Raw genomic sequence first — 22941 nt, forward strand, 5'->3', positions numbered from 1 at the left:
GTAATGTACTATATAAATGTATATCAAAGATGATATGCTCTAGATTGAAGCCTGCAATTAGCTATATAGTAGCAAAAAACCAATCAGCATTTGTACAAGGAAGATCTATGATGCATAATGTGCTAATATGTCATGATCTACTTAGACATTATAATAGGAGGACTACTCCTAGATGTCTAATGAAGATTGATCTAAGAAAGACTTATGACATGGTTAGCTGGGAGTTTCTAGAGAAGCTTTAAGAGGATATGGCTTCCCTGACAAATTTATACAGTGGATTATGATATGTGTTTCTACTGCAAAGTTCACAGTCAAAGTTAATGGAGAAGGGGATGGATATTTTGATGGCAGGAGAGGACTGAGACAAGGTGACCCTATGTCACCATTGTTATTTGTCTTGGTCATGGAGTATCTGTCCAGAACATTGAGTATAATAAGCAGGTTACCGAATTTCAGATTCCATCCTATGTGCAAAGAGATCAAGCTGACTCATCTTATTTTTGCTGATGATCTGATGATATTTTGCAAAGGCAATACTAGTTCTGTGAATAGAGTGATGGAAGCCCTAGATCACTTCAGTAAAGTTTCAGGTTTGATTGCCAACATGGAGAAGTCAAATATCTTTGTAGCTGGAGTTGAAGATGAAATTAAAACACAATTGCTGAGCAGAACTAAATTTATTGAAGGAGTGTTTCCTATCAAATATTTGGGACTACCTCTATCACCTAGGAGATGGAACAAGATGGACTGCCAGATGCTGATTGGAAAGATCACACAAAGAATTAGCTAGCGTTTGGACATGGATTTAGTTGAAACTTGAAAAAATAATTTTTGAAGTAGTTTTGAAAAATAATTTTTGGAAGATGAAATTATGTTTGGAGATGCATTTTATTTGAAAAAAATTTGAAATTTTGTGAGTGGGAGAACAATTTTCACCCAAAACCTACCCTAAGCTAGATTTGGGAACTTGAAAAATAATTTCAGAAATTTTTCAAAAATAGATCATTAATCTATGAACAAACAATGTTTTCAAAAAAGATTTGAAAAAATGGTGCCAAAATGTATGGCCAAACGGGGCCTTAGTGTCACATATTCTAAACAATTGTCATATGCAATAAAATACTAATCAAGCTACACTTATATGTATTCTAATCATATTCTTACATGCAAACTTCTCACCACTTTCCTAACATGATAAGATTAGAAAGACTGATTATTATTGCCGCGTGATTATGTCGGCTGATCCTTTAATTAGTTGATAATTATTGCAAACAAACCGGCGTGATTATGTCGGAAGATACTTTGATAATCTAATCGTAGATAGAAAATAATTAATTAATTTCTTGTGAGAATTAGGAAAAGAAGGTTTTGGTTATTTTCAAATTTTTATTGCCGTGCTTTCTTATCCGAAGAGCTTTTATTATTTAACAAATTTTGAATAGCCTAAAATCGTTAGTCTAACGCGGGTAATAGTTGACTGAAGTTACTTCTATTACGATTTTTAAGCAAAACTCGAATCATCAAATCGTATAAAACATTTTAAAAAAGTAGTCCACTTTGATAATCAACTGGTGGAGGGAATAGACTAATTTGGAAATAAAGATTAGAGTCGTATAAAATTACTTGAGTAGGTTCCATTAAACTTATGAAACCACTTTATATCAAGCTTGGAGATCCTAAGCTAATTCCAACAACTCTTTATTTATTTATTTATTTAACGGTCAGTCTGCTTCTTCATATTTCCCTTGCTTAGTTTTCCTTTATTATCTGATTTTTTTTCTTCTTCAAAACTTTATTGTTTGATCACAGAGTATAGAAAGGGAGAAGCAATTAAATACAGGATAATAATGGCCCAAAATGTAATTAGCTTAAACTATGTTGTTACAATGGTAAGAACTAAAAAGTATGTTAGATAAGCACAAAAGGGATTCGGAAATTTTGATTCAATATGGCATGTTTATCTACATGAATTTTGTTGAGATATAGTACTTACATAAATTATCTCAGGATATTATATGTCATGATTTACTGAAAGTCATTCTATGTTCATTATTATAAATAACTCGGAGTAAAAGGATTTATATATCTAACTTTTTTCATGTGAATTAAAATATAATCTCTTAGTTTATGAAACAAAGTTTTAAAAATTAGAAGCTATGTAAAAAGTTATATAAATCACTATCTTTTATAGCTAAAATATTTAGAAAAAAAGTTTCAAAAAATCGTCCTTAAGGAGAAAACATTTTGATGCTTCAAATATTAACATCATTTTTATTGGGCCTGGACAGTTTCAAATTTGATCATTTTGAAGCCAAAATTTCACGGTATAGCAAGTTTTCGGACTGGTCAATCAAAAATAGCCAGCGTTTACCAAGTCAATGAAAAATAGCCACCGTTTTGCTGCAATAGAGAGCGGTCCAGCATAATATACTGGAGTTCGGTGCACTTGTGTATGAACTCCAGCATATTATGCTGGACCGGTATACTTTGCTGGCTCCAGTATAATATACTGGAGACTGGAGCACTGGTGCTCCAAACTCCAGTATATTATACTATACTTGCTGGAACTCCAGTATATTATGCTGGAGTTCTAGTGTATTTATGCTAGAACTCCATCATATTATGCTGGAATTCCAGCATACTATCCTGGAACTCCAGTATAATATGCTGGAGTTCAAGTATACTTATGCTGGAACTCCAGCATAATATACTGGAGTATTTTCCGGGTTTTGAACAGTGTTTTCGCTCGTATTTATCTTTACATAAAAAGTGGCTAAATTTCGATTACTTTTGAAATTGGACTATTTTTGAACGACCAGTTGTAAATCTGGCTATTTTTAAAAATCACCCCATTCTGAACCTACCCAACAATACATAATGATGTTGCATAATAAGCCAACTTTAGGCTCGGCCCATTTTTTGACTACTTTAGAAAGGGGTAAAATTAGCATGGGTGGCCATTTTTCGGACCTGTAGTTAAAAATAGTCAAAATCAAATGTGTAAAAATAATTAAATTTTAATAGGAAGATAAAATCTCGATAAAAATATACTTAACTAAAACACAAAAAAAATTATCCTAAACTTCAAACTTATAAAAGTGAAAACTCCGGGCTATCCCATTTGTGCAAATCTCCTACACATTTAGGGCTTAGATCACAAGTACCTAAAGATACCAAACTAACTACACGACTTTACCCATTTATAATTCTACATATTAAATAAGTATAATAATAAACTATTGAAGGCTAACGTGTACCCTGACGAAGGCATTTCTCTCTCGTCGCAGGTTATGCTAATGTGCACCAACCATGGGGATGAGAGCTTGTGTTCCATCTCAGAAGGCGTTAATGGCGATGTCAGCTGCAACACAGGCTAAATTTCAAGTAGGAACGAGTGCTGCTAATGGATCGAATACGGAGAAATTGATTTCACCTAATAATTCTAATGCAACATCAACCAATGTAACACTAGTGAACAATGTAAAAGGAGAGGAAACAGAGCAAGCGCAAGCTATGAATGTGTGGAATGAAGCCATTCTCAACCCAAGGAATGAAGGACAGAGCAAGTCACCTAGTAATGGAAGGAAATCATGCGCGGATGAAGTGGAGAAAGAATTAGGGCAAATAGAGAAGAGGACTTCAATTTGGGAAGAATTCGACATTGCTAAGCTCTCGAATGCCGGATTTAAGCTGGAATATGTGCAACCTAAGCTACATGGTGAGTCCCGTGTAGGTATAACTGATCTAGAAGATATTTCTAGCGAAATTGAGTACTGGCAAAATGCAATAGTGTGCTATGTACTAGGTGCACATCCTCCTTTTGCGGTGATTCAAGGTTACATTAAGAAGTTATGGGCTAAGTATGATATTAAAAAAATTTCAATGCTTAAAAATGGAGTAATACTGGTTAGGTTTGATTCTACTGCTGCAAAGCAGGAGGTAATGAATGTAAGGATCTATCACTTTGATAATAAGCCCTTTATTTCCAAAGCATGGAGCCCAGATTTAGAATTCACTAGGGAGGAATTTCTCACTGTGCCAATTTGGGTGAAACTTCCAAGCCTTGACTTCAAGTATTGGAGTCCCAAGGGGTTGAGTATTATAGTAAGCTTGGCAGGGAGACCTCTAATGGTGGATCAAAACACGGAGAAAAGGTAGAATTACAGTTTGCAAGGATGCTAGTGGAAGTGAAGTTGGATGCTAAACTACTAGAAACAGTGTTATTCAGGAATGAGAGGGCCAGCTCATAGAACAAAGAGTGAGCTATGATTGGAAACCAACATTGTGTGCCTATTGTCATGCTTATGGGCATGGGGGGAGGTATGTAGAAGGGGGGAAAAGCAAGATGTTCCACGGGATAAGGTAATAACTACAACAGAAATGGTGCAGAAGAAGCAACGAGGGAATGATACAGGGAAGATGAAAAAGGATAAGGAGCAGGTGGAAATGCCTCAGCAACAAGCATCAACTAGTTCAGAATGGATCACTCCGGCAAGAACTGGAAGAGGCTTACCCAAACAAAACCTACAAATAGAAAAGTCCAATTCTCATCAAATATTGGACAAACATGTTGCTGCTAATACGTTAGAACCTGTTAATAAACTGGCCACTGGAGAGAAAGGGGGAGGTGGAACCATGTCCCAGATAGGGAATGTTTAACTTACATTGTTGAATGTTAGGGGCTTGAATGCCCCAAATAATCAGAAAGAAGTTAAAATCCTCTGCAATAAAGTTAAGGCTTGTATAGTAGGTCTGTTGGAAACAAAAATAAAGAAGGAGAAGATAGAACAAATTGTTGGTAGTTTGTTTCGAGGTTGGCAGTATATTACCAATCTTGAAGCACACTATAGTGGAAGAATCTGGTTAACATGGAGGCAGGATTACTATGATGTAGTCCCTATGAGTATAAATGCACAAAGTGTGACATGTGAAGTGAGTTATATTCCACTACAAATAATATTTCTTCTTATTGTGGTGTATGCCTTCAACACTAGATAAGAAAGAATGGAGTTATGGGATAGCATCAAGCAACAAAATGGAGGTTGTTCAAAATCATGGTTGATATTAGGTGACTTTAATGCAGTATTAACTGAGGAGGATAGAATAGGAGGAAATCCAGTTAACCGGGCAGAAGTAATGGAATTTAGAAACTGTGTGGACCATTGTGGTTGGATTGAACTTCCTCGTCAAGGCAATAGATACACATGAAATGATAAACATAATGAATAGAGGATCTTTTTCAAGATAGTTTGGGCTTTCATCAATGATATATGGCTAGACAAAATGCCAGCCTACAAAGCAAAGTTTGTACCTGAAGAAATAAGTGATCACTGCCAAATGCAACTAGCATTAGAAGGAATTAAAGAAAGGAGGAAGAAATCTTTTCAATAATGTAATGTATGGGATCAACATCCTTTGTTTAAGGCTACTATCAAAGCAGGGTGGGAGGTGCAGATTGAAGGGTGCAAAATGTTAAGAGTAGTTAAGAGACTGAAGCTACTAAAGAAAGGTCTGAAGCAGCTAAATACTAGGTACTTCAAGAACCTAGTAAGTGAAGCAGATGATAGCATGGAAGAATTAAGGAAAGTACAGGATATGTTGCAAGCAAATCCACTAGATAAGGGTATACAACAGAAGGAAAGAGAAGTGTATCAATAGTTTAGGAAGATTTCAACATGGCAGAATTATATTTGCAACAGAAGAGCAAAGCAAACTGGATAAGGTTAGGAGATGATAATACAAGGTATTTTCATGCTGTGATCAAGCACAAGAGAATGAAATTAGCTACAACACAGATAACGAATGACCAAGGAATTTGGCAGAGTGGTCCAGATGACATAACTCAAGTGTTTGTGGAATACTATGAAAAGTTATTGGGAAAATCTATGAATGCAAGAGTTAGAGCTTTCAATAGTTTTCTGAAGAGGAGGCCAATATTATCAGGGGAACAACAGGTTAAGTTGATTAGACCTTACATGAGGAAAGAAGTCAAGGAAACAATGTTCAAAATTGACAAAATTAATAGTCCTGGACCTGATGGTTATGGGAGTGGTTTCTACAGATAAGCCTGGGGAATTGTAGGAGCAGACATCACAGAAGCAGTTCTGGAGTTCTTTAAAAATGTTCAGCTTTTGAAACAATTGAACTCAACTAACATTCCATTGATTCCTAAGGTGGATAGGCTTGAGTATGCTAGCCAGTATAGAACTATTTCCTGTTGTAATGAATTGTATAAATGCATATCAATGATATGCAACAGATTGAAACAGGCCATAAGCCACATTGTAGTTGACAACCTAGCTGCATTTGTTCAAAGAAGATCTATGATGCATAATGTGCTTATTTGTCATGATCTTTTGAGACATTATGGTAGGAAGACATCTGCAAGGTGCCTTATGAAAATTGATCTCAGGAAGGCATATGATATGGTGGACTGGGGGTTTCTTGAAGAGGTTTTGATTGGCTTTGGTATCCCAGAGAGATTCATTCGTTGGATCATGGTATGTGTAACAACTACTAAATTTTCCATTAAAGTGAATGGTGAATGACATGGATATTTTGAAGGGAGAAAGGGATTAAGGCAGGGAGATCCTATGTTTCCTCTTCTATTTGGGTTAGTAATGGAATATTTGTCCAGAGTTCTATCAACTATGAGTCAACTCCCAAATTTTCAGTATCACTGTCACGCCCCGAACCTGGGGGCGAGACGAGCAAATAGTGCCTCACCTATCCTTGCGTACCAACTTGCAACTAAGGGACTCTGAACATAGTATGTCATACTGTGGCCATGAGCCACATTGCAAGACAACTGCGAATGCTGACTAAATATCAATATAAAGCTGGGCCGACAAGGCCGTTATAATTATTGCAGCTGACAAACCAACCAAATATACATACAAGGCCTATAAGCCCAACATATTACACTAGCTGACAAGATATGTCTACTAGCCTCTACTGGTGGATATACTATGATCGGAACAGCTCCCCGACCTACTCATAAAATATATACATATATATACAAGATGTACATAGAGCTCTAGACCCGACGACTCCGAAAGGCATGGAGCTTACCGATCAAGCTGTACTCGGGCAACACTTAATGAGGAGGTCTACCCGTCTGTCTATCTGAACCTGCACGCGTGAAATGCAGCACCCCTAGAAAAGGGACGTCAGTATGAAATAATGTACCGAGTATGTAAGGAAATATACTGAAAGCTGAAACTGAAGTGATAATAAAATAACTGCAAGTAGCTGGAAGTCAAAGATAATCTGAAGATATGTTTACCTGCTGATATTGACTCAACTCTCTCAATATAGTAAGTAAAATAGTTGTCCGGCCCTATAAGGCTTGGCATATATATATATATATATATATATATATATATATATATAACTTCTCTGCCGCAGTAGGCTAGCTCATAGGCGCTCGGCCACAGTAGGATCGGCATATAACTTATCATCTGATCAGAGGTTGCCCAATAGGGGCCTGCCCATCGATTATAGCTTGATGATAATGAAAATACTTTAATACTGTATATATATAAACTCTATGATCTCTTGACTGGTAGGAGGAAATACTCAATTGAATATGAAGTTCCGATAAGGAGAATATTGTAACTTACAAGACTAAGAAAATATACATAAATTCCGGGATATGAATTTTTCTTTATACCACGTTATCAAACTTGTGTAATTACGAGGTCATACCAAAATGAAAGAAGAGCTTAGCCTTAACATACCTGGAGTAGGAAAAAATCCGTGTGATATTTTTGAGAAGGTTTACACCGTACTCCTTTAAAATTGCAAAATCTCTGTCCGATCTATTAAAGACCCGTACCCTTCCATGTTAGCTTCAATTTGCCTTCATGTTGGCTTCAAGTAACGTTTCTGTTGGATTCAGAGAGTCTCATGGAGGGCTCTTTCCTACAACAACAACAAACCCAGTTTGATCCCAACAAGTGGGGGTCTGGGGAGGGTAGTCTGTACACAGGTTATGTAGCTTTTTGTTGAATTTCAAGGTTTATTTTAGCTAGTTGCCACCTAACCCAACATGACTAATGAGTCATTTGGTTTGGGTGGTGGCCTGCTGCCAAATGGGGTGGGGGAGGGGTTTTATTCTTATCCAATAATCAATTAACTAATTAGATAATATCCCGCTACCCAGTAATTAACCAATTACCCGCATAATTAAGAATTATCTCAAATTACTTAAAATTCTACTTATTTTTAATACCCTTTTATATATATCATAGTATCATGGTCATATGGTACCATGTATGGTACTAGTCCATAAATATCGGGTATTTATAGTCCGGACTGTATTTTATCTCAAAATGCCAAACTTCGACGAAATTCATTTTCATCGATTTGCTTACCTCTCACCTTCACTAATTTACTTGTCACTTGCTTGAAATATCATAATACTTATAATCTCAAAATAATCTCATTCCCAAACTTATGTCGATTAACTTACGACGAAACTTTAACATTCGAAAATGTGGGATATAACATCTCATTTTCCGAGCTTCCATCAATTTATTTATGGCTTACTTCCACGTATGAAAATATGGGGTGTAACATCATTCCCTTCTTTGGAACATTCGTCCTCGAATGTTTACTGATCCATTTATCATTCTCATAACCCATAGCTCTGGTGAATACTTTGATACTCCTCTTGCCATCTAGGCAACTGTTTTCTGAATGAATCTCAAAGGCCAGGGCATTTCCCCTTTTAGGCCTCTTTTGTCGCAACACAACTCGTTGTCGGAATCCTTCCGATCTTGTAACTGTTGCTACCTTTTATCATGCAGCATGTACGACTCTGACTTTGTAAGTGCACCTATGCGACTCTTCTTTCCTTTATCCTCCAGCTTTTAGCCAATATATAGGCCTCACTTTGTAACCATGTACAGAGCTTAATAAGATGTCCCTCTGGGCATCTATAGGTATACTGAAGTTCTTCGCTCGGTACTTTGTCGAACTTATGAATATTGCTATATCTTATTTCATAGGCCTGATTATCTATCCGCATGACTTTACTGCATCTATGTAGGTCATAATATACCATAACTCTTACCTCGATTTATCATTACTAAGGTTTGCGACCACACTCCAAGTTACTCTCGTTGCTTATCCTATATGCATAAAGCTAAGTCTTTTAACGCTTCTTCATTTCTGCTCATTCTAAGACTAATGGCCTAATCTCATCTCGTACTTTGTATCTTTTACCCATACATTACCGATTCACCTTAATGTTGATCTACAATCTTCCATTGATAACTTGAAACTTCTTACGTAATACCTTGCCACTAGGGCTTATGTTGCATCGAGGAATATTTGAAGTGATTTCCATAATCGTATTTTATAGTATGTGATTCACCTTATGGGGGTATTCTAATCTCTTACAATTCATGAAATCCTCTTCCCCTTTTTTTCTTCTTCAAATCACTACTCAAGCAAAGGCCCAAACGTCATACTTTATTTATCACAATTGCACCCTCATTCTACTACCAGGGTAGCATCCCATCTCTTCTAAATGATACTAGTCTTAGACTTCTTTGAGTTCATTCAGTCTATATTGAGCTTTCCATAACTTAGAGGAACCATCAACTCCTTTGTTTTCACGGGCTTAATCCCGAGGATTTATCCATTTTTGTCACCTTCTCACTTGCCTTCTTCATATCCTTACTCTTGTTTTTCTAAAACCTTGTTGTTTTATCATACTTTAGCTCGCGATCGATTCCCTTATGCTTTTCTGGAATATCAAGCGAGACATCGCATCGTCTCTAAATCTTCTTTTACTCTCTAATTAGACCTTTCGGTACTTAGAAACCATAGGCTGGAAGGTATGCCACTGACGATGCTACTATCATTCCTGGATACTGAATCCCAGCGCTTCTAATACTTTACTTGAAGTGTGGACCACTCTCTTCCTTCTATACTTGAGTATTTCGTATGTTGTTCAACTTTACCTTACTTATTTTAAAATATCACCTCATATTCTTCTATCTCTCTTTCATAACCTCCCTCCCACATAGGTATAAATCAGATCCACCATTTAAAGCTCTATTATAATACTTGTACCTCTGGTGCCTATATAATCCGGTGGGAGATCCATACTGAATTCTTATAAGGCTGGTATTTTCTAACTGGTTTTACCGTAGAGCCGTTATAGAATATAGTTGTTGTACTATCTCTCTTGTACCTTTGATATTAAGAGTAATTCTGCAATATTCTCAATCATGATTTCTATAATTTTCTGGGTCCAATAATCAGACTCCTGATTTACTTCTTTGATGTAACTCTTTAGTTTCCTCTTCCTTCTGATCAGCCGTTATGTAGGCTTAAGCTATCTTCCGATCTGTGGCTCATGGTATTACTTTAGCCCTTTCATGGATGCTATGAAATATTCAGGATACAATCTTCTAACAATTCAATCCTTTGTCTATGACTTGGACTCAAATCTTTCTTTTAACTTATACCGGAGTCTTCTACGATTGTATATGCTGCATGTATAAAACTCCGAACACTTAAGTGCGTTCATAACGTAACCCAATCTGGATCATTGATCGAATAATTTCTTTTGTTCCATCTTAGCTTTCTTTAACGTAAGCTATTACTTTTCCCGGTCTTTCTGCCCTTTTGTTGCATGCATACTTATCTTATCTTAGTTCCACGCATGTCGGAGGTTTCGTGCAACTCATATGATCTCGAATACTACTTTTAATTTTACTTCCCGTTCATTAGCCGTGGTAGGTTCCACTTTCATTTGAAGTGCTTTACAATGTTATTGTATGACTGTTGTTACACGACCATTTCCTCTCTAGGTTATAGTGCTTAGGTTGCAGCCTTCTTCCTTATTTCCTCAGCTAGTCTTCGTTGTAGTACTTAGGGAGAACCCTTGACTCTTGTAAAGCTGTGAGCTTATTACGGACCTTTTGATGCCCTTTCTTGCCTATAATCATCCGTAGTTGCTTACCTCCATGCCTTTGTGCTTGTAAGGTTGCTCCTGAACTGATATTTTTACTGTCTTCTTAGTGGCACTTTCTTTTATCCCCGTAACACTCATACGGTACCTTTAACTAACTCGACTCCTATTTGAATATATCTCAAGTATTATAATGACATTACTACGGGGCTAAATTCCCCATGTTGGGGTTTATTACATTTATCTTGCATGATCTGTTGATTCGTCTGTAACCTCCTCTTGTCTAGTCATGACTAGGCTCTTCCTGAATCAACTACTAACCACTCGGCCCATTCTCATATCCATATTCCGTGTAATCTTTCTTGGGTTATTTCCTTCTCTTAACTTACCTCATGTACTGGCTCCTTATCTATCAATAACATCCCGGGCAGAAACCCTTACTTCCTTTTCTTGACGTCGTGCTTACATAACGTTCTGGAATCATAGCATATCAGTAACATCTGGATAAGTGCAATCTCGTCCCTTTCTCATTTTTATCGCATTCTTCCTTTATCACTCCATATTCCCCCCTTTAGGGGAGTACTAAGACTTGGAGCTATGACGACATACCAATAGACGTTTTTCCTCTTCATCTTTGGCGTCTTTTCACATCATCAATGACCCTTACTCGCCTTGCGGTAATCCTTCTGTACCAAGGATAACAAAATTCCTCACTCGCGATGGTGACACTTAGTGTAACTGGCACAAACAGTCCTTTAAGCTTAACTTTGCTCACATTGCTTGCTTTAGGGAAGCATCTTCCTACATGACCATTCTCTGAATTCATCATGGATCTTCTTCTGTTGTCCATTCTATTATTGCCGGAATACAATCTGAAATTCTCATGATGCAGACTATTATCAAATCACCCAGTTCCTAATTCATGTTTAGTTTATCTCGTTCACCAGTCCATACTGATTTCTATTACTCTGGGGTCTAGCTTTTCCTTCTGTTAATCACGTTAGAGTTGCGAACTTATTTCTAGAAATGAGGATGTCCCTACACTCTTTTGTTGTCTTAAGGCCCATCACCTCTCGTCTCTTTCTTCAATTGACTATAGATTCTGTAATACTCTACCATTGCCATCCATGTATCACATCTCACTCATAATGCTTTATTATCCCTCTTCGTACTTCCCTACTAATATTTCTATCTATCACTTTATTCTGAAAACTTTAACAAGATATTCTTTCGCTTTTACCTCCCCTTGCTCCATCTACTGGATCTTCGGGCTGCCTAACATTCTCCCTCTACTAGGGACGGGAGCTACACTAGGGTAATATTTATCCCTTCAAGGTTTCCAGTTCCTATCTTTGTAGTACTCATATCTAGCTGTACTATTTTAGAGTGCACCATCTGGGTGTCTCACAGGGAGATCTATTAGCACACTTCGGCAATGTCACCTAACGCAAAAAATTCATCCACCATTTTGGGTCACTCTAACCCCAACCCGATCGTGATATTATGTCTTTCTCTTAAACCATATTTGTTATCTCCCCATAGAGCATAACTTAGATCGGTGTGGCCAATTGTACATACCTATGTTACTGTTGAAGATAATTCAAAATGCTTATATCTCTCTTCCTGAATGGTAAATAAGGATAATCTTCATTAGCTGGGTACCACGTACCCTCTTTCACCTTGCTTTCTTTGCTTGTTGAAACTTGTATTTATCTTCTGAATCTCTTATTGTCTTTTACCATAAAGGTGGATAGATATTCTTGCCTTAAGGCTCCTTTTCCCGAAGCTCACTGGGTTCTTCTGACTCAACTCTTTCACAACCGCATTCAATCCTTTACCAACCATCTTTCTAAATGTAGGCATCCCCATATTATGAAAAAGGTTGAGTTTAGGAAATTGTGTTCTTACAACTGAGCTCTACCACACAATCTAGAGTAAGAAGAAACAGTGACAGTCCTAAATGCCTTGTAGCCTCCTGCTTATAAGTGTGGTGCACAACACACCCATAAATAAAACTCTACTAGACATGGCTTGTAGACTCCCTAGGACAGAACTGCTCAGATACCACGGCACCCAGTGCCTTTGATACCATTTTTGTCACGCCCCGAACCTGGGAGAGAGACCGGCACTCAGTGCCTCACCTATCCTTGTGTACCAACTTACAACTAAGGGACTCTGAACATAGGATGTCATATTTTGGCCATGGGCCACATTGCAAGACAACTGCGAATGCTGAATAAATATCAATATAAAGCTGGGCCGACAAGGCCGTCATAATTATTGCAGCTGACAAACCAATCAAATATACATACAAGGCCTACAAGCCCAACATATTACACTAGCTGACAGGATATGTCTACAAGCCTCTACTGATGGATATACTGTGATCGGAACAGCTCCCCGACCTACTCATAACATATATACATATATATACAAGATGTACATAGAGCTCTAGACCCGGCGACTTCGAAAGGCATGGAGCTTACCGATCAAGCTGTACTCGGGCAACACTTAATGAGGAGGTCTACCCGTCTATCTATCTAAACCTGCACACATGAAATGTAGCGCCCCTAGAAAAAGGACGTCAGTATGAAATAATGTACCGAGTATGTAAGGCAATATACTGAAAGCTAAAACTGAACTGATAATAAAATAACTGCAAGTAGCTGGAAGTCAAAGATAATCTGAAGATATATTTACCTGCTGATACTGACTCAACTCTCTCAATATAGTAAGTAAAATAGCTGTCCGACCCTATGAGGCTCGGTGTGTGTGTATATATATATATATATATATATATAAAACTGCTCTGCCCGAGTAGGCTCGCTCATAGGCGCTCGGCCACAGTACGATCATCATATAACTTACCATCTGATAAGAGGTTGCCCAATAGGGGCCTGGCCATCTATTATAGCTCGATGGTAATGAAAATACTTTAATATTGTATATATATAAACTCTCAGATCTCTTGACTTGAAGGAGGAAATAATCAATTGAATATGAAGTCCCGGTAAGGAGAATATTGTAACTTATAAGACTAAGAAAATATACATAAATTCCGGGATATGAATTTTTCTTTATGCCACGTTATCAAACTTATATAATTACGAGATCATGCCAAAATGGAAGAAGAGCTTAGCCTTAACATACCTGAAGTAGGGAAAAATCTGTGTGATATTTTTGAGAAGGTTTACACCGTACTCCTTTAAAATTGCAAAATCTCTGTCCGATCTATTAAAGACCCGTACCCTTCCATGTTAGCTTCAATTTTCCTTCATGTTGGTTTCAAGTAACGTTTATGTTGGCTTCAGAGAGTCTCATGGAGAGCTCTTTCCTAATCCCTCAAAATGTTAGATATATGAAGTCTTTTAATTAGCTAGGTTATGTAGCTTTTTGTTGAATTTCAAGGTTTATTTTAGCTAGTTCCCACCTAACCCAACATGACTAATGAGTCATTTGGTTTGGGTGGTGGCTTGCTGCCACATGGGGTGGGGGAGGGGTTTTATTCTTATCCAATAATCAATTTAACTTATTAGATAATATCTCGCTATCCGGTAATTAACCAATTACCCGCATAATTAAGAATTGTCTCAAATTACTTAAAATTTTACTTATTTTTAATACCCTTTTATATATCATATGATCATGGTCATATGGTACCTTGTATGGTACTAGTCCATAAATATCGGGTATTTATAGTCCGAACTGTATTTTATCTCAGAATGCCAAACTTCGACGAAATTCATTTTCATCAATTTGCTTACCCTCTCACTTCACGAATTTACTTATCACTTGCTTGAAATAGCATAATACTTATAATCTCAAAATAATCTCATTCCCAAACTTATGTTGATTAACTTACGACGAAACTTTAACATCCGAAAATGCGGGATGTTACATCTCATTTTCCGAGCTTCCATCAATTTATTTATGGCGTACTTCCACGTATGAAAAGATGGGGTGTAATAATCACCCCATGTGCAAGCAAATAAAGTTAACTCACTTGATATTTGCAGATGATCTTATGACCTTCTGCAAAGGTAATCTGACTTCAGTTAATAGGGTGGTAGAAGTTCTGAATAACTTTAGTGAGGCATCATGATTGATTGCTAATCAAGAGAAATCCAATATTTTCATTGCTGGGGTGGATGACTTGACAAAGGAGCAGTTATTAGCAAAAATAGGTTTTACTCAAGGTTCCTTCCCAATTAGATATCTTGGACTTCCCCTTTCATCTAAGAAATGGAACAAATTGGATTGCTGTCAGCTGGTAGACAGAATAACTAGCAGGATAAAAATTGGATACTCTAAGCAACTGTCATATGCAGGCAGACTGCAGGTGGTAAATTCTGTGTTGTTTTCCATCTACAACTTCTGGAGCTCTGTATTCATTCTACCTCAGGCTGTGGTAAAAAAGGTTGACAACATATATAGGGACTATCTTTGGGGGAGTACTGAAGATAGGAGGAAACTTTCCTTAGTGGCATGGGAAAGAATATGTCTTCCTAAGAAATTTGGTGGGCTAAATGTTAAAGAAAGTAAACTATGGAATGTAGCATCAGTGGGGAAATTATTATGGCATCTAATCAATAACAAAGAAGCTCTATGGGTGAAGTGGGTGCATGGACTGTATATGAAAACTGATATAAACATTTGCACTCATAAGATACCAACTGATTGTTGTTGGTATTTGAAGAAGATTAACTCTTTAAAGGAGGATATGAATAGATGATATGAACAAGGAGTGTACAACTTGGGAAGGGGTGATGGTTACTCAAAAAATAGGAGTTATATTGCACTGTTAGGGGAAATGCAAACACGGCATATAGTAGATTTTGATATGGAGTAGTGTAGCACAGCCAAAACAAAGGTTTTTTGTGTGGCTGGGAGCTCAAAGAAGACTACTAACAAAGGGAAAGGCTGGTGAAGTTGCAGATTCATGTAGATAATGTGGAGTGTTGTTTATGTGATGAACAAAAAATTGAAACAAGTCAACATTTATCTGTTCAATGCAACTGGATAAGGAATGTTCGTGCTGAGATGCTGAGATGGCTTGGTGTACAATTGCAAGAAGGAGACATAGGGAGTGCAGTAAACAACAAAAAGAAGAAGTAGAAACAGTTAAAAAAAGAAATGGTTGCAGCAACAATGGGAGTTGTCTTCTATCATACGTGGAAGGCAAGAAATTGGAAGATCTTTAAAAGAACTAATGTAAATGGTGTAGATACTGCAGAACAGATTAAGCAGGAAATATTAGTTAGAGTAAGTATTATCCATAATTTGAGGAAGGCTAATAGCTGTAGAGAATTCTTGAGGAATATCACTGATGTATAGCCTAGTTTGAGATGGAGCATTCATAGAACCTTTGATGAGGTGATTATGGTGTAAAGTGCTCAATATGTGTAATCATTTGGTTGATCAATGGTAATATTCACAATGTTACCCCAAAAAAACTATTGAAGTTTTACAGATGCTGAAAACAGCGCCCAAATTTAAATAGTCAAACAGGACCCTAACGCAGCTACCTATTAAATCTGAAACACGTTTAAAGTAGCCATATTTAGCCAGAGCCTTAACAGTTTTTTGACCAAACCCACTTTAAATTATCTTTAAATGAACTCAAATTTCATATTCTAATTCTTACAAGCATTTGCAACAAGTGTTAATACAATACACATTTGGTTTTAAAGTTCAAGCAACTATATTAAGCTTTCAATTACCAAACCCAAGTTTCAAAGCTTCTTCAATGGTGCACCAAGTTTATTTTTTTCAGTTATCAGCCACCAAATCGAATTATAACTACGATATTAGCTTTTCACAATAGCTCCCAGATGATTCAAAAATAGCAGTCAATGTATACCTTTGCAGTATATTTTATACTGTTATATTATAACATTACAGTATAATGTATATTGTTACAATATACTATTACAGTATATTATTGTAAAGTTCTATGCTCTTATTTTATACTTTACGACCCGGTCGATCGTTTTGTGTATTGTAGCCATATTCTCCCTATTTATTGCCACTTCTATGTTCATTTGCGGTTATGTGACTTTCTAGGGGTGATTGGATTGGTTTCAGGGGAGTTTTGGTGTGAATTGGGATCTTAGTCCCAAGGTTGAAGGCTTAAGTTGAGAGAGTTGACCGAAGTTTGACTTTTATGTAGACGATTCCAAAATGGAGTTTGGATGGTTCAAATAGCTTCGTATGATGATTTTAGACTTAGACATATGTCCGGATATTGATTTGGAGGTCCGTAGGTTGGTTTGACGCTTTTTGACGGAAGTTGGAAAGTTAAAGGTTTGGAAGGTTGAGAGGTATGACTGAGAGTTGACTTTGTTAATATCGAGTTCAGATTTAAGTTCTGGGAGTTGGAATAGGTCTGTTGTGTCATTTGGGACTTGCATGCAAAATTTAAGGTCATTCAGAGTTGATTTGATATGGTTCGGCATTAGTTTTAGAAGTTGGAAGTTCATTAATTTAATTAGGCTTGAATTGGGCTGCGAATCATGATTTTGATGTTGTTCGATGTGATTTGAGGCTTCGAGTAGTTTGTGACGTATTTTAGGATTGGTTGGTGTATTGGATGGGGTCCTCAAGGGCCTCGGGTGTGTTTCGGATGGTTGACAGATCATGTTTGGACTTAGAGGAATGGCTGATGGCTTCAGGTCTGGAGAAATCGCACTTATGTTGATTTGGCCGCAGTTGAGAGACCGTATAAGCGGCCTGGTGATCGCAGGAGCTGGAATGGCTGGAGCTGTGGAGGATTTTCCGCATCTGTGGGCTTGCAGATGCAGGCAATGAGCGCAAAAGCGAAGTTGAGTGGAGTCATGGATTTCGGCAGATGCGGACATGTGGGCGCAGGTGTGCATGCGCAGAAGCGCAAATGAGACCACAGAAGCGAAAGTTTGCTGGAAAGTGAGGGACCACTAATTCGAAAAGAGTCCGCAGAAGCGGACTCACAGATGCGATGGGAGTTCCGCAAAAGCGCAAGGGTGGCTTTTATTGGAAGTCGCAGATGCGGCCACTTTTCCTCAGAAGCGGGACCGCAGGTTTAAAAACCGCTGGCAGACTTTTAAAATGAGGGTTCTGGTCTTTTTTTCTTATTTTGGACATGTGGAGCTCAGCTAAGGGCAATTTTTAGAAGACTTCTAGCTATAATTGAAAAGGTAAGTGAAGCTTAATCACTTCTGATGTTAGATATAAAATATTGATTGATTATTACACCTAGTTTATGTGAATTTGAAGTGAAGTTAGGGGATTTTAGAATATGTTGTTGGAGAGTGAGGTTTGATAATTTCGGGGTTGATTTGTGGATTTAATTGGATGGAATTAGTATGGTTGAACTGATAATTGAACGGGTATTCGGAATTTGTGAATTTTGTTGGGTTTCGGGGTGTGAACCCGGGGTTAACTTTTTAGGTTGACTTTGCATATTTGATTTAAGATCATTTGGGATTATTTCCTATGGCTAGTCGCTCAAAGACCGATTCACGAGGCAAGGCCTTCTCAGAGTATTGAGTTGCACGTTTTGAGTTAAGTAACATTTCCAAACTTGGAATTAAGGATAATTATCCTTGGGAACCAAGTTATTTGTGATGTATTGGAGTGACGCATATGCTAGGTGATGGGAATTTGGGCGTGCACCGGGGTAATTATGATTCGGGTTGACTTTTGGACTACATTGCTAATATACCTTGTTTTATCTGTGTTTTTCCTACTTTTGGATTTACTGAGCTATGATTCATGCTAGAAATCATATTTACGCTATATGGTTACTAGTTTGATACTTAATGAGGTTATTTCTAGTTTTTTAGGTTATCTAACTTAACTGTAATTACACACTTAGTCCTGATTCTTCATTTGCATATCATATCTTAGTCTCTGCTCATCATTCATTGTTACACCACATGTTGTTATTGTTTTTCCATATGTGGTGTTATTGGGCTGAGTGATATGAGGTTGTGAGACCTTGAGGCTTGAGAGGTTGATGACTGAGGTGGGCCTTAGAGGCGTGTTGAGAGTGTTATTTGGATCGGGTTGCACGTCGCAGCAGGCCTTATTTGCTTTATTATTATTAGGATTCTGCTGCACGCCGCAGCAGGCCATACTGGCTTTTTATTAGCGCTTGGGCAGGATTTGCCCCTCCAGAGTCTGACATACTCGCAGTGAGCGCAGGCACAATGATATTCATACACGTGCTTTGGTGAGGGCCATTGATGCCAGGCACCCGTACAGTGCTGAGTGATTTTGTGTTTGTAATGAAGTGGGCATTTGAGACAGACAGCTTGAGTGTGTTGAGAGTGAGAGCACATGGGGATACCACCATAAAATCATTTATTTGACATGCATAGTTGACATGTAGGCATAAGGACATATCATTCCTCATGCTAGCTGGTAACTAAAATTGTTCTATCAGTGTTGAACTTAATTGTTATACTTGAAAGCATGTCTAAATTCCTGTAATGTAAATGAGCCGATCATAATAATTCATTTGAGTTACTTATTGTTACTGTTATCATTATATTTGTGTTGTACTTAATATTAGTTTCTAACTGTCTTTTTTCTGAGCTCGTCACTGCTTTCAGCCCAAAGTTAGTTCTATCACTTTTTGAATACATGGGGTCGGTTATACTAATACTACACTCTGCACTTTGTGTGTAGATCCAGATACATCTGAACATGGTGATTGCTAGAGCCGTGTTGGTACTAGTATTTGGAGACTTCGAGGTAGCTGCTATGATGTCCGTAGCGCTTGACTCTCTTTCCTTTATTTTCCTTATTATTGTTCTACTGTCCAGACAGTTGTACTAAGGTTTTGGCTTTTATTTTGATACTCAGTAGTGCTCATGTACTCATTGACACCAAATTTTGGGGATGGTTGTAGTAGTATTGGTATTGTTTTTATTAGATAACTATGATAATTCGGTTGTTTAGTTTATTAAACCATGTTTATTCAAATGCTTAGTTATTATGTGATTGTTGGTTTGCCTGGAAAGTAGTGTTAGGTGTCATCGTGGCTCCGGTGGGAGTTGGGTCGTGACAAGTCCGTATCAGAGCACTAGGTTGCTTAGGTCTCACAAGTCATGAACAAGTTTAGTAGAGTCTTGCAGATCGGTATGGAGACATCCGTTCTTATCTTCGAGAGGCTACCGAACGGTTAGGAAACTTCACGTTCTTGCATTCTTGTCATGTGGACTTGTTATTTTCAAATCTTGAAGCATGACTCTTTTATTCTCTCATAGATGGTGAGGACACATGTGACCGAATTAGGCGGACGGCTACCAATACCACCAATTAGGGCCTCGAGAGGTCACGGCCGTGGTAGAGGCTGAGGCCGAGGTGCGGCCCATACTATAGCCAAAGCATCACCTATAGAGCCACCAGCTGCTCCAGCCGAGGAGCAAGTACCGGATATTGTTAAGCCGGTGGGACTAGCTCAGGCACCGGCAGTGACTATAGTTATTCCTGGCCTTCAAGAGGCCTTAAGCCAGATTTTGACTATGTGCACAAGCCTGGCTCAAGCAGTTTCGATCCTAGTTGTACCAGCTACCTCACAAGCTGGGGGAGGTGCCCAAACTCCTACCGCTCGTACTCTAAAGTAGCTAGCTTAGGGTCACCAAACACTAGGTTCATTACTGGTTCAGTCAATTGCTGCTGCTCGGGCGGAGGTTTGTCCACCTATGAGTGATAAGGAGCAGAAGAGGTTGGAGCAGTTTGGGAGGCTTAAGCCTCCAGAGTTCAGTGTAGCAGAGTCAAAGGCTCATGATTTTCTAGATAGGTGTCAGCGGATTCTTCACGCAGCGGGTCTTTTGGACACTAGTGGGGTTGCATTTACCATATTTCAATTGATAGGGGTAGCGTACAGACAATGGCAGGCTTATCAGTTGAGCAGGACGGCCGGCGCAGCACCACGTACATGGCCTCAATTCTTAGTTCTCTTCTTAGAGAAGTTTGTTCCCCAGACTCGCAGAGATGAGTTGCATAGTTAGTTCGAGTAGCTACGCTAGGAGGGTATGAGAGTGACCTAGTGTGAGACGAGGTTGGAAAATTTGGCTCGTCATGCAGTATGGTTAGTTCCCACTAAGAGAGAGAGAGAGGATCAAGAGGTCTATTGATGGCCTCAGTTATGGCCTATGCTTCAATTTGGCTCGAGAGGCCGAGAAAGACTTTAGGTTTGACCGGGTGGTCCAGATTGCTAGGCACTTGAAACATCTTCGCAGGCTTGAGCGTGAGGAGCGGGAGGGCAAGAGGCCCTAGGGTTCAAGTGGTTTCAGTGGTACCTCATCCGGAGGTCAGTCATGTCACAGCACAGGTCGTCTTTTCAGGCCCACTCAGATGGCCCGTCCGATTCATCATGGTTCATCAGCTAGCCATACACAACACTCGTCTAGTTCAGTCATCTTCGGTGCACTCCCAGCTCTGGGTTCATACCATGCTCCATTAGTTCAGTTCATGCCCCGCACTCATACCTAGATTGAGATTGCAACGAGTGTGGGGAGTTGGGGCACGTGATGAGGTTTTGTCCCCGTATATCGAAGGTCCCATGCAATAAAGATGTTAGGCTACGACTTCCGCACCAGTTACTACACCACCCGCTTAGCCAGCTCAGGGTGGGACTCAGGCAGTTTGAGGTCGCCCTAGAGGGGGTCGATCAGGTGGTGGTCAGGATCGATGCTATGTTTTTCGCTCTAGGCTAGAGGTAGTTTCTTCCGATGTTATTATCACAGGTATTGTTTTAGTGTGCTACATAGATGCTTCAGTGTCACGGCCCCAGTTCACCCTCCATGAACATGTCGTGATGGCACCTAGTTCCTACAACTAGGTAAGCCTAACAATGCGGAAATTAAAATAACTTGCGGAAATATCCTATTGGATTTAGCGAAACTAGAAGAAAACGTATATAAGTGCCACCTGGAATATACAACTCAAAAATAAAACACGGAAGTCTACAATTTTATCCCAAAACCCGGAAACTCATGGGAACCACAGGCTAATAGAAATGTAATATGCTGCTCTAACTCCAAAATGTCTAAACAACTTAAACAAAAGGATAGAATAACTACTAAAGCTAGAACAGAATAGAGACTCCTGGTCTGCGGACGTGGCAGATATACCTCGAACTCTCCGCTAGATCTCTCCGCCTCGAGGATAGTACGCCTGGGTGGAGGAACCTGGATCTGCACATGAAAAACATGCGCAGAAGGGGCATGAGTACACCACAGCGGTACTCAGTAAGTGCCAAGCCTAACCTCGGTTGGGTAGTGACGAGGAAAGTCAGGGCCCTACTGATGTAAAATATAATAATAAATTAACAATATGAAAAACTGGCAGTAATAATGAGCACAGCAGTGAGATAAGACAGGTCAACAAGGCAATAACAACTACACAAAGAAAAAAGTAAACACGGAATGTGTACAGCTTAATACCAGTGATAACAATGAGGATCTCCCAGGATACCATCCTGTAGTCTTTTTTCTCAACTATCCAGTGGATCTCCCGGGATACTGTTGATACCCAATTTTTTCCAAAGTATTTCTTATACCTAAATATTTTTAAAAATAGCATATTGGTGCATATATAAGCACATCCAAGAGTTTTGACATTTTTTTTGATGATTTTAAAACCAACTATCGCCTATTTTGTTTTACACAACAAAATCCAATAATTATTTTCAAAATTATCATTTTGGTGAATAATTCATTTTATTTTCACATTTACACTAAAATATAATTAAAGTAATTTTCGCATATTTTTTACAAATCTTTTTGATATTTTAAAGCTAAATTGCATGTAATTGCAATTATAGCCCATCTTGTGATTTATGACATTTTACGTTTATATAATTAGTCCCAGCATTTCTTTATTAATATTTATATAGTACTTATTTATCCAGTACGTTTAATTTGTTTTTAAAATCAGTATTACCAGATTTATAAAATAAAAAAGGGAAAATTGGCTATTTACAATTTTGGCCTTATTGCATTTCAATTTTAGCCAATTTGGTCATT

This window comes from Nicotiana attenuata, unplaced genomic scaffold (genome assembly GCF_001879085.1).
Source record: "Nicotiana attenuata strain UT unplaced genomic scaffold, NIATTr2, whole genome shotgun sequence".
NCBI lineage: Eukaryota > Viridiplantae > Streptophyta > Magnoliopsida > Solanales > Solanaceae > Nicotiana > Nicotiana attenuata.